Raw genomic sequence first — 14,751 nt, 5'->3', positions numbered from 1 at the left:
TTTTATTTTTATATATTTTTTGGAAAGTCTTTAAATTCCCTTGAGAGAGCTATTTTATTTGGGTATAAAAGTCTAGGTTGACAGTTTTTTCCCCTTTCAGCTCTGTAAAAATATAATTCAATTCTCTTAGGGTCTGTGTAAATTCTGATTAGAAATCATTAATGTTTCTTATTTTTGTTCCTCTTCTTTTTTATCTTATCTTTTTTTTCCATTAACGTATAATGTATTATTTGTTTCAGGGGTACAGGTCTGTGATTCATCAGTCTTACACAATTCACAGCACTTACCATAGCACACACCCTCCCCAATGTTCATCACCCAGCCACCCTATCCTTCCCTCTACCCTCAGTTTGCTTCCTGAGATTGAGAATCTCTTATGGTTTGTCTCCCTCTCTGGTTTTGTCTTGTTTCATTTCTCCCTCCCTTCCCCTGTGATCCTCTGTCTTGTTTCTCAAATTCCTCATATCAGTGAGATCATATGATAATTGTCTTTCTCTGATTGACTTATTTCACTTAGCATAATAGCCTCTATTTCCATCCATGTCATTGGAAATGGCAAGATTTCAAGTTTTTTGATGGCTGCATAATATTCCATTGAGTATAGATCCCACATGTTCTTTATCCATTCATCTGTTGTTAGGCACCTAGGCTCTTTCCATAGTTTGGCTATTGTGGACATTGCTGCTATAAACACTGGGGGGAACATGCCCCTTTGGATCACTACATTTATGTCTTTAGGGAAAATATCCGGTAGTACAATTGCTGGGTCATAGGGTAGCTCTATTTTCAACTTTTTGAGGATCCTCCCTACTGTTTCCCAGAATGGCTACACCAGCTTGCATTCCCACCAACAGTGGAGGAGTGTTCCTGTTTCTCCGCATCCTAGCCAAAACCTGTCGTTTCCTGACTTGTTAATTTTAGCCATTCTGACTGGTGTGAGGTGGTATCTCACTGTGGTTTTTCCTCTTCTTTTTAAAATGATTTTATTTATTTGAGAGAGAGAGAGAGAAAATGAGTAGGGGCGGGCAGAGGGAAGAGAGAAGCAGACTCTCCACTGAGCAGGGAGCCATATGTGGGGCTTAATCTTAGGGCCCCAATTTCATTTTATGATTAACTAGTTTTCAGGACTTCAGTTTTTATGAAGTGTGTTTCTTGGATCTGTGAGTTTATAGTTTTCACGACACTTAGGAATCTATTATCCATTATTCTTTCTGAAATATGTATTTCCACCCCCCCTTTTTTAAAAAGATTTTATTTACTTATTTGACAGATAGAGATCACAAGTAGGCAGAGAGGCAGGCAGAGAGAGAGAGAGAGAGAGAGAACGAGAAGCAGTCTCCCCGCTGAGCAAAGAACCTGACGCAGAGCTCGATCCCAGGACCCTGTGATCATGACCTGAGCCGAAGGCAGTGGTTTAACCCACTGAGCCACCCAGGCGCCCCAGCATACCTAATAATTTTTAATTGAATGATGGACATTGTCAATTTTACTTCTTCTGATATACAGTTAATTTACTTGTGGTTCAGTTTGATTCTCTCAAAGCTTATATTCAAGCTTTGTTAACTAGGTTTAGAATAACCTTCTTTGGAGAAATATTGAGTCCAACCAGTAAGGCATGGCCCCTCATTGCCTCCACTGAATGCCCTAAATGATGAGTGAGGACTCTCCTTTTGGGCTGATCATATCTTGAACACCTCCAGCTTTGAATGAGCTCTGGGAACTGTTTAGTTCATAGCTACCTATCTTTTATATGTGTGACCTTATGGAGTTTCACCCTATGCGTGCACAATTTAGTATTCAGCAAAGACTCTGGTGGAGGGGGGGTCCCATGTAGATTTCTGAGGCCCTTTTTCTGCATAGCTCCCTATTCTCTCTTATCACCTCTGCAGCCTATTACATACATATTCTTAGTTTTCTTTCTTTTTTTAAAAAAAGATTTTATTTATTTGAGGGAGAGTGAGAGTGAGAGAGAGCATGAGTGGGGGAGGAAGGAGAGGAAGAGGGACAAACAGAATCCCTGCCAAGCAGGGAGCCCAAGGTGGGGCTCAATCACGGGGATCACGACCTGAGCTGAAGGCAGATGCTTAACTGACTGAGCCACCCGGGCTCCCCACATACTCTTTTTTCTGTCATGTCAATTCATCCCAACATTTCTTTTTTTCTCTCTGTGATTTACTGGTCAGTCTTTTGTTAATCCCAGTATCCTGAATTCTTTTCTTATTTCATCACCCTGACCTAGAAAAACCTCAGCATTAATTGAATCTAGAGTCCATTTTCCTCTTGTGTCTACAACTATGGCAATTTTGTGCAGCTGAATACACAAATTGGTAGACTGGTGTCAACATAAATGTTTCATTGGAAATAGCCTGAATTCCTCCTGTGATTCTGCCCAGCAGATCCCTTCTATTTCATCTTTCAACTCTTTCTATCATTATCTGCCACTGGGCTTTCAAATATTCTCAGCCATCCTCAGATCTTTATGCTTCTTCCTCCCTTTTAAAATATGCTTGTGTCCTAATCATAGAGAGGTTGAAGTTATCTGTTGAGAAATCCCTGTGTTTCCTTGCACAATTCAGAATGATACTCACTTTATGCCCATTCTTTTTTTTTTTAAGTTTTATTTATTTAACTAATCTCTACACTTCGCTGGGGCTTGAACTCATGACCCTGAGATCAAGACTCAAATGCCCCCCTGACTGAGCTAGCCAGATGCCCCCATGCCCATTCTTTTTTCCTACACTTATGTTAAGTGATGAATTCCTTTTTAAAACTAAGATTAGGGGTGGCTGGGTGGCTCAGTGTTAAGTGTCTGCCTTCAGCTCAGGTCATGATCCCAGGGTCCTGGAATTGAGCCCCTGCATCAGGCTCCCTGCTCAGTGGGAAGCCTGCTTCTCCCTCTCCCACTCCCTCTGCTTGTGTTCCCTCTCTCGCTGTGTATCTCTCTGTTAAATAAATAAAATCTTATAACAAAAAAAAACCCTAAGATTAATTTTTTTACTAATGCACAGGCCCGGTGTTTCTCCTCCTCCTCCTTCTTTTTACTTAGTAATGGACTTTGATTTAATTAATATTAAATATGTCTTTTTACTGTAATCCAACAAATCCAATCTACCAGCTCTTACCCATCAGTATTTAAACTCTCTCTCTTCCCCATGAAGTTCTGGTTACTCTTTTACAATTACATTTATTGGTAGAGTGATCTGTACTCCCCTCCATTTTCTCACTCCCATACACCGAGTGCATAGTAAATTGGCTTTCCATCACACAGCCCCGTTGCATTTATTTTATCTTTTAAAATGGGTCTCTGTCAATACCTACTGCCTTGTTTATTTATTTTTTAAATTTTCATGTATTTTTTTTAAGTAATCTCTACACCCAAGGTGGGGCTCAAACTCACAACCCTAAGATCGAGAGTCACACACTCTTCCAACCGAGCCAGCCAGGTGCCCCTCTTCTGTCTTGTTCAGATATCCCCCACGCTCCTTCCTTGGAAAGCCTCTTGTTTTCCCTAACAAACCTTTGATAGGTGGAAGTCATTCAGGCCTGTGAGATCTACAAATTATCTTCTAGGAAATGTACCCCTCAGAGATTTTCCAAAGATAAGGCAGAGTCCTATGTTATTCTCTAAGCCCTCACTGTTTAATGACCTCACAATTATTTGACCTCATCCCTGTAGGGAATACAGAAAAATGTTTTCTTCCTGCTCCCTCTGATAGCATCTTGCAATATTTTCTTGAAACACCGATAATTAATTTGGATAATTAGTATGCTGAGAAAAAAATGTTTAGAGATTTTTCTTGGAGACACTGTCATTGATGCTAGAAATAACATAATAATCACAGCTCTAAAGAGATGAGGTCAGTAAAACCAAGCCTGTAACTGAGGGTTCAGCTTTTCCCTCCCATGGCAAATCTGGTAAACTTTGGGTTTACCGTCTTCTAACAAAGGTTGCTCAGGTGAGTGGAGTTTTAGTTCAGATTTAGAAACTGGGAGAAAAGAGGGGTGGATATTCAGAGATGGGAATCTGCACAGCATCTGGACAATACTGCCTTTTCACGAGTACACACAAGAATCCGTGTAGAGCCTGCCTTACTGGGAAAGGATGTTCTCTAATCATTTGGAGATTCTCTTCCCCTTGCCCACTTGCCTACAGTGTCTCCTTGATTCTTTCTCTGCATTAGTTCTGCCCCAATTTTTACCTCTGTTCTTTGATTAAACCTTAGTCTGAGATTCCTTAAGTGTGGGATCAAAATGTATTAAATGCATAATAGGGAAAATTAAAGGCCTGATGCATAACATAGAATGTCTTAAATAAATATTAGAATGTCTTAAATAAATATTAACATCTTCTGTTTCCACTGGACCTTGTCTGGATGAGACTGAATTTGGGCAATTTATTTATATGGGAGAGTGCTACGTGTGCACGGCATGAAAAATTTTAAAACATTGTCTGCATCTTAATTAGATTGGTACACTAAGAAATTATATCTTATTGTAGGTTCTGATCTTTTAATCAAAATAATACACCTTGGAACACATGCCAGACCCAATTACGGAAGAAGGCATGCTTACCTGTGACTATCTCACAGCTGGGTTCTCATTTCCAATAGCATATTTGAAACCAAAACCAAAATTCTGAGACGTGGTATATTGTTCTTACAATCAGACATCTGATGTGGATCCTTCCTTCTGCTCTGTGTTCCAGGGACATAAAAATCCTGAAAGCAAGTATGACCGATCAGGACCATGGCTAGCACAGGGTCAGTGCTCACAGGGGCTTAAAGATTTGGTGCAATCTCACTGAACCTTGGGGGACATGGACTTAAGGAAGCCATCTTCACACTTTTTTGCTCAAGCACAGAGCCCATACAGAATTCATCATCAGCCACCGTATTCCCTTGGTCAGCAGCACCTCTGCTGCTATTTCTATCTGCGTGTATGTGTCTGGTTCCTGCTCTTTCCTTTGCCCTGAAATTTATTTGTCTGTTAATATTTGATTTGACAATCCAACTTTATACTTTCCAAATCATCCACCAATTATTCTGGTCCCTCATACCAAATGGCTGTTTTCTAATTTGTTGAATTTTCTATTTATTTATAATTTTTAATAATTTTATTTATCATAGAATTATAGATTCTATAGATAATAGAATTATTCTAGTTAATAATTATATTAATAATTATAGTTGATAATTATACCAATAATTATAATCTATTGATAATAGAATTATTATAGAATTATAAATAATTCTATTTATTTATAATTTATTTATAATTTTTTATATTATATAATAATTACATATTTATAATTTTTTATGGACACTTCATCCTGACCCATTGATATATTTGACTGGTTTTCAATTGTACCCACACTTTAATTGCTGTAATAAGTTCTAGGAAATCAGGTAAGCAATCCATTGTTATTATTATTATTATTATTTTTTGTTATTATTTTTTTTTAAAAAATGAATCAGTTTCTGTATGTTTGAAAATTTTGGTAATAAAGTATTGGGGAAAACGACTTGGATTTTCTTGTACAATTATAGCTAAATTTCGAGATAAATTTCCCAATTCTCCCCAAAGCTGTCTTGCTATTTTGACTGACATTGAACTGAATCTACACATTTGAAGAAGTTTCAAGAATTGAATCTATACCTTTGAGGAAGTATCAAATCTTGAGGCATTATATCTTCCCATCCAGGAACATGCGATGAATTCCACTCATTCAAGATTTTTTAATGCTATTTATTTATTTTTTTTACTTTTCTATTTCCAGCATATTACTGATCTAGTTTGGTTCCAAGATTTGAAAAGTGTTTATTCATAATATATCGTAAATTTTTAAAAAGATTTTATTTATTTACTTGACAGAGAGAGACAACAGTGAGAGAGGCAACACAAGCAGGGGGAGTGGGAGAGGGAGAAGCAGGCTTCCCGCTGAGCAGGGAGCCTGATGCGGGGCTCGATCCCAGGGTCCTGGGATCATGACCTGAGCCGAAGGCAGGGGCTTAATGACTGAGCCACTCAGGCACCCCTATATTTTAAATTTTTGCATACTTGTGTAACATTTGAGCAAATTACTATCTTAATACTTCTAAAATATTTCAGCATGTTCTTCAAATATTACACATAAAAATGATCTAATTTTCAAAGAGAAATAACTTTTTCCTGCCATTTTGTTGACCAAGTCAGAAAAATAATGAATTGTGTGCATGAGTTCACGTTAGTCATTTCTCCCCCATGAAATGAGATTGTTTCTAATATTCATTGTCATATTAATCGTGGGTAGTCTCGAAATATATCTTCATTAATGTTGTATTATTTTTAAGATATACTGCTCATCCAGTTTAGGTCCTTGATTCAAGAGTTGTATTAAAAAATTACATAGGGGGACACCTGGTGGCTCAGTTAAGTGTCTGCCTTCAGCTCAAGTCATGATCCCAGGGTCCTGGGATCAAGTCCCACGTCGGGCTCCTTGCTCAGTGGGAAGCCTGCTTCTACTTCGCCTGCTGCTCCCCCTGCCTGTGCGTGCTCTCTCTCCCTGACAAAAAATTACATTGGTTTATAGAAAGATAACATTTGACAGAGGGTATTTGATAGGATCCAGTGCAACATAAGCTACTTGAATACCTATCTGTCAGATAGATTAGGCTTTTACATAAACAAAACCAAGCAAATGCTCAAATCAAGTAAGAACATGCAGTTTCAAATAACACAATTAGTGAGCTTAAAGCATTATTTTTAACAGATTTTATTTATTTGTTTGACAGAGAGAGAGAGAACGCACAAGCAGGGGTAGGAGCAGGCAAAGGGAGAGGGGGAAGCAGACTCCCCACAGAGCAGGGAGCCTGATGGGGGCTCAGTCCTAGGACCCTGTGATCATGACCTCAGCTGAAGACAGATGCTTAACTGACTGAGCCACCCAGGCGCCCCTTAATGCACTATTTTTAACAATTAAGTGGAGGATATGCATTCTGTGTTAAGAAATCTGTCAATGTAAAGAACTTATTGAAATGACTTTTGGCGTGACAATAATGACTCTATTCATATTTGTTTATTCATGTAATAGATATTAATTGACTGCCTACTAGTAACAGATTGTTCTAGACCCTGGATATGGACTGAAAACATGGAGACAAGACCCCTGCTTTGTGGCTTTCATAGTTCTGTTGGAGGAAATGGTCTTCCTTTGATAGAAATAAGGTTATCCAATAAGATCATTTCAGTTGTTATAAGTACCACATGAGATATAGTAGGTGATGAGGAGAAAAAAAAAACTTCAGGGTTAGGATTTTTGTGCATGACAAGAGGATAGGTTTCCCAGAAAGGAGTTTTTAAAGAAATTATGGTGAGAACTGTAGTTCATTTGACTTGAAGACACTCATGTGTTCTTTCTGTTTCTGTCCAGGTGCTATGGACCTGAGCAAAATCATACCTCAGTCATGACCTTTAGTCACCGAAGCAATGATTACTGCTAACTTGGCAATAGGTATGGTCATCCTTGCTCAAACTGGAATAAGGACTGTGGGTAATGCTTTACTCCATTGTCATGTCTGCTCTCTTTTTCAGAGACCTAGATTGAGACCATTAAGGCAAATAATCAACCATCTTGCTTTAGCCAATACTTTGATCCTTCTTTGTGGAGGAATCCCTTTGACAATGGTAGCCTTTGGGTTGAAATATTTCCTATATAATGTCATACATAAACTTGTCTTTTATTTTCAGAGTGGCCTAGGGAAATTCTCTTAGCATCACCTGTCTTTTGGGTGGTTTCTAGGCCTTGAGTATTGACCCTACAAACTGTAGATAGGCAGAACTCAAATTCAAATCCCCAAAGCACATTAATTCACCATGTGTCCCAAGTTGAATGTTTCATTGGCTGATAAATATCATTGCTCCCATGAAAGGGACTGGACCAAAGACTAGCAGAAATATCAGTGTGAAATAAAATCTGGGGTATTGCCCTAATTGATTGATTAATGCAATTACAGAATCAACACATTTAATTATTTTCACCTCTCTTGATGTTATTTGCTTGGGATTCATGATATGGGCCAGTGGGTACATGATATTTTTCCTTCACAGGCACCAACAGCAAGTCCAACACATTCCCAGCACTAGGCAATCCTCCCAAATATCCCCAGAGACCAGAGCCACAAAAGCTATCCTAAGACTTGTGAGCAGTTTTTCTATATTTCATTCTCTCTCTTCCGGTTTTGAAATGCATGCTTATCTTTTTGACAACCACCCGTTGTGGCTTGTGAACACCAGTGTGCTTCTAGCATCTTGTTTTCCAACCCTCAGTCCCTTTTTCTCTTAAAAAGGGACCCTCGTATCTCCAGCTTCTGCTGTTCCTGCTTGAGGAAGTTGTAGAATTCACCCAACTACTGACAGCCTTCTAGAACATTGGATCTCCTACTGTCAAGTATGTGAAGTGTATTCTCGGCACCACTGATGTGTGTTAGACACAGTGGTGAACAGCAAGGGTATTTGCTCCAATGAAGTCAGTGGGGAATCCAGACGTCAGACAAATAATGATAGAATTGCAGTCACGCGGACTGGTGCACTGAGGAACTCAGGACAGCATGTTTAAAGACTGTGGGAAGCTTCCCTTTGTATCTGCAGCTTAGGCTACTCCCTGAGCATTTTGGAGGAAGTTTGCCAGCCTTAGTGGGTGTTTTAGGTAAACAGAAAAGCGTGTCTGGACACCATTTGCAGGAAGGAACAGAGAACATACAAAGAACTGAAGGAAACCCATGTACCTTGTATGCCAAGAGCAAGGGACTTCGGCATGATTGAAGGACAGATGACGATTAGCTAGGTCTTACAGATTAGGTGAAGAATTTGTATCATGACTCTCAACAGTTGTTTCAGACAATTTAAGGATTTTCGTCTAGGAGAAAGGAGGCATTAAAAAAAACGTCCAATTTGCATACCCATTCTGAGCATGGTTTATTGGATTGAGCAACAGTGGCCTTAGGAAGCAGATACGGGAGACTGTTGAGGTCCACCAGGTGAGAGAGGACGATACTTCTGATAAAGATGATGAAAATGAACATGAGGGGGAGCAGCACATGGACTTGAGAAAAACTTCCTTAGAAAGAAGGAAGCAGGGGCGCCTGGGTGGCTCAGTGTGTTGAGCCTCTGCCTTCGGCTCAGATCATGCTCTCATGTTCCTGGGATCGAGCCCCGCATCGGGCTCTCTGCTCACTCCCCCACCCCCCACCTGCCTCTCTGCCTACTTGTGATCTCTGTCTGTCAAATAAATAAATAAATAAATAAAATCTTAAAAAAAATAAAAAGAAAGAAGGAAGCACTGAGCTTAGGAATCATCTTACCAATGGTTATTTAAGGCTGCTGTGGACAGTGGCTCACCATTCTCCGGAGACATGGGCACCTGGAGGGATTGCGGTGGTGTATCTCGATCCTGAGAAATTGGGAAGCTGTCCTTGGGGTGTAGAAATACCGCACATTCTTTTCAGCACGTGGCGTGTGTTGTGTCTCTAAGGCATCCGCTTCACGGATGTGTCTGGTGAGGTATCACACACTTCCCTTGACAGAGGGAAGGCTTGCTTTGGGGATACACATTTGGGTGCCGACAACATATATCGGTACTAGGGACTTAGGTAGGGTTGAAATAAGAGGAGGAGCAGTTCGAGAGTGGAGAGAATATGCCTGAGAACTTAGTAATAAGTTAGCTTCATTTAAAGATCTGATAGAGGAGATAGATCTACACTTCTACTCCATTCATTCCTTTATTCATTCATTTTAACAAGAATATTCAATGCTCCCTTACTATATGCCTGGCACTGTTATAGGCAATGTTTCAGATATGAATATATAGTTATACATCTGATAGGAAGAAGTAGTGGTCGTTATGGAGTTTATATTCTACTGTGAGTGGCAGAAAATATTAAACAGATACCATAGTATTTCAGCTGCTGCTAAGTGCTCTATTGAAAACTAATGAGTAGGAGGGGGACAAGAAATGCCCTGGGTGATTCAGTTTTGGTGGGGTTTTTTTTTTTTGTTTTGTTTTATGTTTTTTAAGATTTTATTTATTTATTTATTTGAGAGAGAGAGAGTGTGTACGTTCTCATGAGTGGGGTTGGGTAGAGGGGGAGGGAGAGGTAAACAGAACCTTTTCTTTTTCTAAAAGATTTTTTTATTTATTTGACAGAGAGAAAAAGATCACAAGTAAGCAGAAAGGCAAGCAGAGAGAGAGGGGGAAGCAGGCTCCCCGCTGAGCAGAGAGCCTGATGCAGGGCTCAATTCCAGGACCCTGAGACCACGACCTGAGCTGAAAGCAGAGGCTTAACCCACTGAGCCACCCAGGCACCCCTAAACAGAGAGAATCTTAAGCAGACTTCCCCTGAGTGTGGAGCTCGACGTGGGGCTTGATCTCATGACCTTGAGATCATAACCTGAGCAGAAACCAAGAGTTGGACACCCAGCTGACTGAGCCGCCCTGGTAGGTGATTCAGTTTTCAATAATCTGGTCAGGAGATCCTTCCTGAGAATGTGATATTTGAGCAGAGTCTTGAAGGACTGGAGGGAGCACGTGATGCATACAGCCTTTGGCAAGAACATAGAGGGTAGAGCTGATAGGTAGGGGAAAGATCGAGCAAGGACAGTTAGTGGTGCATTTAGGGAATAGGAAGGTGACCAGAGGGGCTGCGGGGAGACTGGGGAATGAGCCACAGGAGGAGTTTAAAGTGCCAGCTTATATGAAGTATTGTAGGTAGTGTAACTATTTTGACTTTTTTAGGGAGCCACTAGGTATTTTTGAACAGAGGAATGACATGGCCCTATTTATCTTCTGAAAGAAAGATGATGGTGGTTTTCTATTTTACCAGTTCCAAGAACTCCCTTCCCTAATGGTTTCAGGATGGGCTTGGCGGAGGCGATGTTTGTGCCATATTTGGAAGCTGGAAGAGAAGCAGTAGCCATATGCTCTGAAGGGCAGTGTGGCCCAGGTGCTGCCGCAGCTCCCCACGGGGCTGCTCATCTGCTGACTCAGCGGTGGGCACGGGGCCCCAGCTCCTGCCAGGACCTTGTTCAGCTCCTCCCAGCACTGTGCCAGGTGTGTGTGCAGCCCAGGACTCAGTGCCCGCTTCTATAGGTCGCCCACATTGTAGGAGGTGGAGGTCGTGAGGCACCGACTTGGGTCCCAATTTGTCCTCAACCTCTCCTATTTCACACCTAGCTTTTATGGCCTATGTGGCCTGTCAACCGACCTCAGGCCCACCCCTGGACCTGCGTGGCATCCCGTAAACTCCCACAACGGTGGAAGGTCTAATCCTTACTTTAAGAAAACCTCCTATTCCATTCCCCTCCCAGTGGTTCTACTTCTCTGATTGACTCCAACCTGATACAATGATGTTCCTCCTGGGTTCTTGCTTGGGAGATCAAAGGACACAAGAAGGCAAAGTGCAATAACAAATTTGCGTATATTTTTACACATTTGCTTTTTTCCTTTTCTGAGGCAGTTACAATCCCCAGGCAAATAGGAGTCTTTTTTTTTTAAAGATTTTATTCATTTATTTGAGAAAGAGTGAGAGCGAGAGAGATCACAGAGGGAGGGGGAGAAGCAGACTCACCACTGAGCAGGGAGCCCAGTGTGGGGCTCGAACCCAGGACTCTGAGATCGTGACCTGAGCAGAAGGCAGCCTGTTAACTGACTGAGCCAGTCAGATGCCCTCTCTCTCTGTCTGCCTCTCTGCCTACTCGTGATCTCTGTCTGTAAATAAATAAAATCTTTTAAAAATATATATCACAACCATATATATATATATATGATTTATTCAAGAAATGCAAAGTGGGGAGCCTGCTTCTCCCTCTGCCTGCTGCTCCCCCGCGTGTGTTCTCTCTTTCTCTCTCTGACAGATAAATAAATAAAATCTTTTTAAAAAGAACTTTTAAGATCTATATTAGTCACTTTCAAATATATGTTTTGATCTTATCAAATATATGATATGATATTATTAACTATAGTCACAATGCTGTCTGTATATTACAACCCCAGGGCTTATTGATTTTATAACTTTTGAAGTTTATACCTTTTGACTGCCTTCACCCACTCCACCCCTCTATTTTACTATTGATGTACTTCATTCTCTTAGTTTCTGAACCACCCCATTCTTTTCTGTCCTACATTCTTTGCTGCCCACTTCTTTCAAGCTAGATCTCTTAACTCCGTAGTACACCAGGGGTTGTTCTTAGTTCTCCTCCTCCTCTCTACCTTCATATTCTTTTTAAAAAAGATTTTATTTATTTATTTGAGAGGGACAGAGAGAGAGCAAGAGCACAGGAGCAGGGGGAGGGAGAAGCAGACTCCCCACTGAGCAGGGAGCCCAACGACAGGGCTTGATCCCAGGACCCTGAGATCATGACCTGAGCTGAAGGTAGACACTTATCTGACTGAGCCGCTCAAGTGCCCCCATATTCTTTTTTTTTTAAAGCTTTATTTATTTATGAGAGAGAGTGAGAGAGAATGTAAGCAGGAGGAAGGGCAAAGATGCAAAAATCTTTAACAAAATATTAGCAAATCAAATCCAGTGATACATAAAAAGATAATACATCATGAGCAAATGAGGTTTCTTTCAGGAATGAAATATATTTTTTTAAATTTTAATTTTCTATTAACATATAATGTATTATTAGCCCCAGAGGTACAAGTCTGTGAATCGCCAGGTTTACCCACTTCACAACACTTACCATAGTACATACCCTCCCCAGTGTCCGTAAGGAATGAGATATATTTTTAACATTGAAGGCATTTTACCACACCAATAAAGAAAAAACCCACAAATTATACAGTCATCTAGGTACATAAAAAATTAGTAAGTGAAGAACATTTGACAAAATGCAAGACCCATTCATGATGAAACTTGTAGAAAACTGAAACCAGAAGGCAACTTCCCAAGTCTGTTGAGTGATATCTTACCCCCGCCCCAACAAATCAACAACATCATAATATCAAACTGTTAAGTCATTCCTCTAACATTAGGGATAAAACAAGGATGTCTGATGTTAAACAACCTCTCTACTCAACATTGTACTGGAGGTCTTAGCTATTGAAATAAGGGGAGAAAAAGAACTAAAAGACATAAGAATTAGAAAGGAAGGACTAAAACTGTTATTTTTTAAAATTATTTTTTATATTTATTTATCTATTTTTAGAGTGAGGAGAGGGACACACGGGGAGGGGGAGAGAGAATCTCAAGCAGACTCCGTGCCAAACAGATCCTGTGCAGGGCTCAATCTCACGACCCTGAGATCATGACCTGAGCCAAAACCAAAAATCGGTGCTTAACTGACTGAGCCACCCAGGTGCCCTCAAATTGTTATTACTTGCAAATCACATACTTGCTTTGGGTTTTCTAGGATACACAATCTTTATAAATTCAGAGTTAGTGAATTTACCAATGTTGCTATGTATAGGTCAATAAATAAAAGCCAATTGTATTTCTATATATCTGCAATAAATTAAAAATGAATCATACCATTTACATAAAAATACAACACATACCTCAGAATGAGTTTAACAAAATAAGCAACACCATTACACTGAAAAACACAAAATTTCTCTGAGAAATTAAGGAAGACCTAAATAATGAAGAATATAACATTTATGGACTAGAAGGCTCAATATTGTAAATATGTAAAAATTTCCCCCAAATGCATGTAATGAAATACTGATTAAAAATCACAGAATTAAAAATCACACAATTTGTGGAAATTGAAAAGACGATTCTAAAACTCATATGAAAATGCAAAGGTCCCAAAATAACCAAGGCAATCTTACTGAAGAATAATAAAACTGGAGGACTTTTGCTGCTGTGTATAGAAATCCATTATACTGGTACAGTGTTTAAGACAGTGAGATACTGGTGCAAGGGAAGACAAATGGACCGGTGGAATAGAATAGAGTCTGGTAATCAATCCTTGCATATATGGTGACCTGATTTATGACAATTATGCTACAGCAATGCTGTGATGCTGCCCCAAGTCAATTCCAGATAGAGACTCTGTAAATATTAAATAAAGTTTTTAGAGGGAACAGAAGAGAATACCTTCTTGACCTTGGAGGAGACAAAGATATACATTTTTAAAATATTTATTTATTTTTGAGAGAGAGAGCATGTGCAAGTGGGGGAGGGTTAGAAGGAAAGGGAGAGAGAGAATCTCAAGCAGACTCCCCACTGATATGGGGCTCGATCTCATGCCCCTGAGATCATGGCCTGAGCCGGATTCAAAAAGCGAATGCTCAACCGACGGAGCCATCCTGGCACCCTAAGACAAAGATATTTGTAACAGGACACAAGAAATATTAACCATAAAATAAAAATACCGCAAGTTGTAATATATTAAAATGAAGAACATTTTTCCAATGGCAACATTAAGGGACTGAAAATCAACCCACAGAATAAGAGAAGATACTTTCTTTTTTTTTTTTAAAGATTTTATTTATTTATTTGACAGAGAGAGATCACAAGTAGACAAAGAGGCAGGCGGAGAGGGAGAGAGGGAAGCAGGCTCCCCGCTGAGCAAAGAGCCCGATGTGGGACTCGATCCCAGGACCCTGAGATCATGACCTGAGCCAAAGGCAGAGGCTTAACCCACTGAGCCACCCAGGCGCCCCGTACTTTCTTTTTTTTTTTTTTAAAAAGATTCTATTTATTTATTTGACAGATCACAAGTAGGCAGAGAGGCAGGCAGAGAGAGAGAGAGAGAGAGAGAGAGGAAGGG

At 40.1% G+C, this 14,751-nt stretch overlaps 1 pseudogene; it reads left to right on the top strand.

The window, feature by feature from the left end:
* Positions 1-7,464: 7,464 nt before the first annotated feature.
* LOC111161401 lies at positions 7,465-8,373 on the top strand (annotated as a pseudogene).
* The last annotated feature ends 6,378 nt before the right edge of the window (positions 8,374-14,751 follow it).

Source organism: Enhydra lutris, unplaced genomic scaffold (genome assembly GCF_002288905.1).
Source record: "Enhydra lutris kenyoni isolate GAN:26980312 unplaced genomic scaffold, ASM228890v2 scaffoldscaffold85, whole genome shotgun sequence".
Lineage (NCBI taxonomy): Eukaryota > Metazoa > Chordata > Mammalia > Carnivora > Mustelidae > Enhydra > Enhydra lutris.
This window is presented reverse-complemented; position numbering and strand designations above follow the sequence as displayed.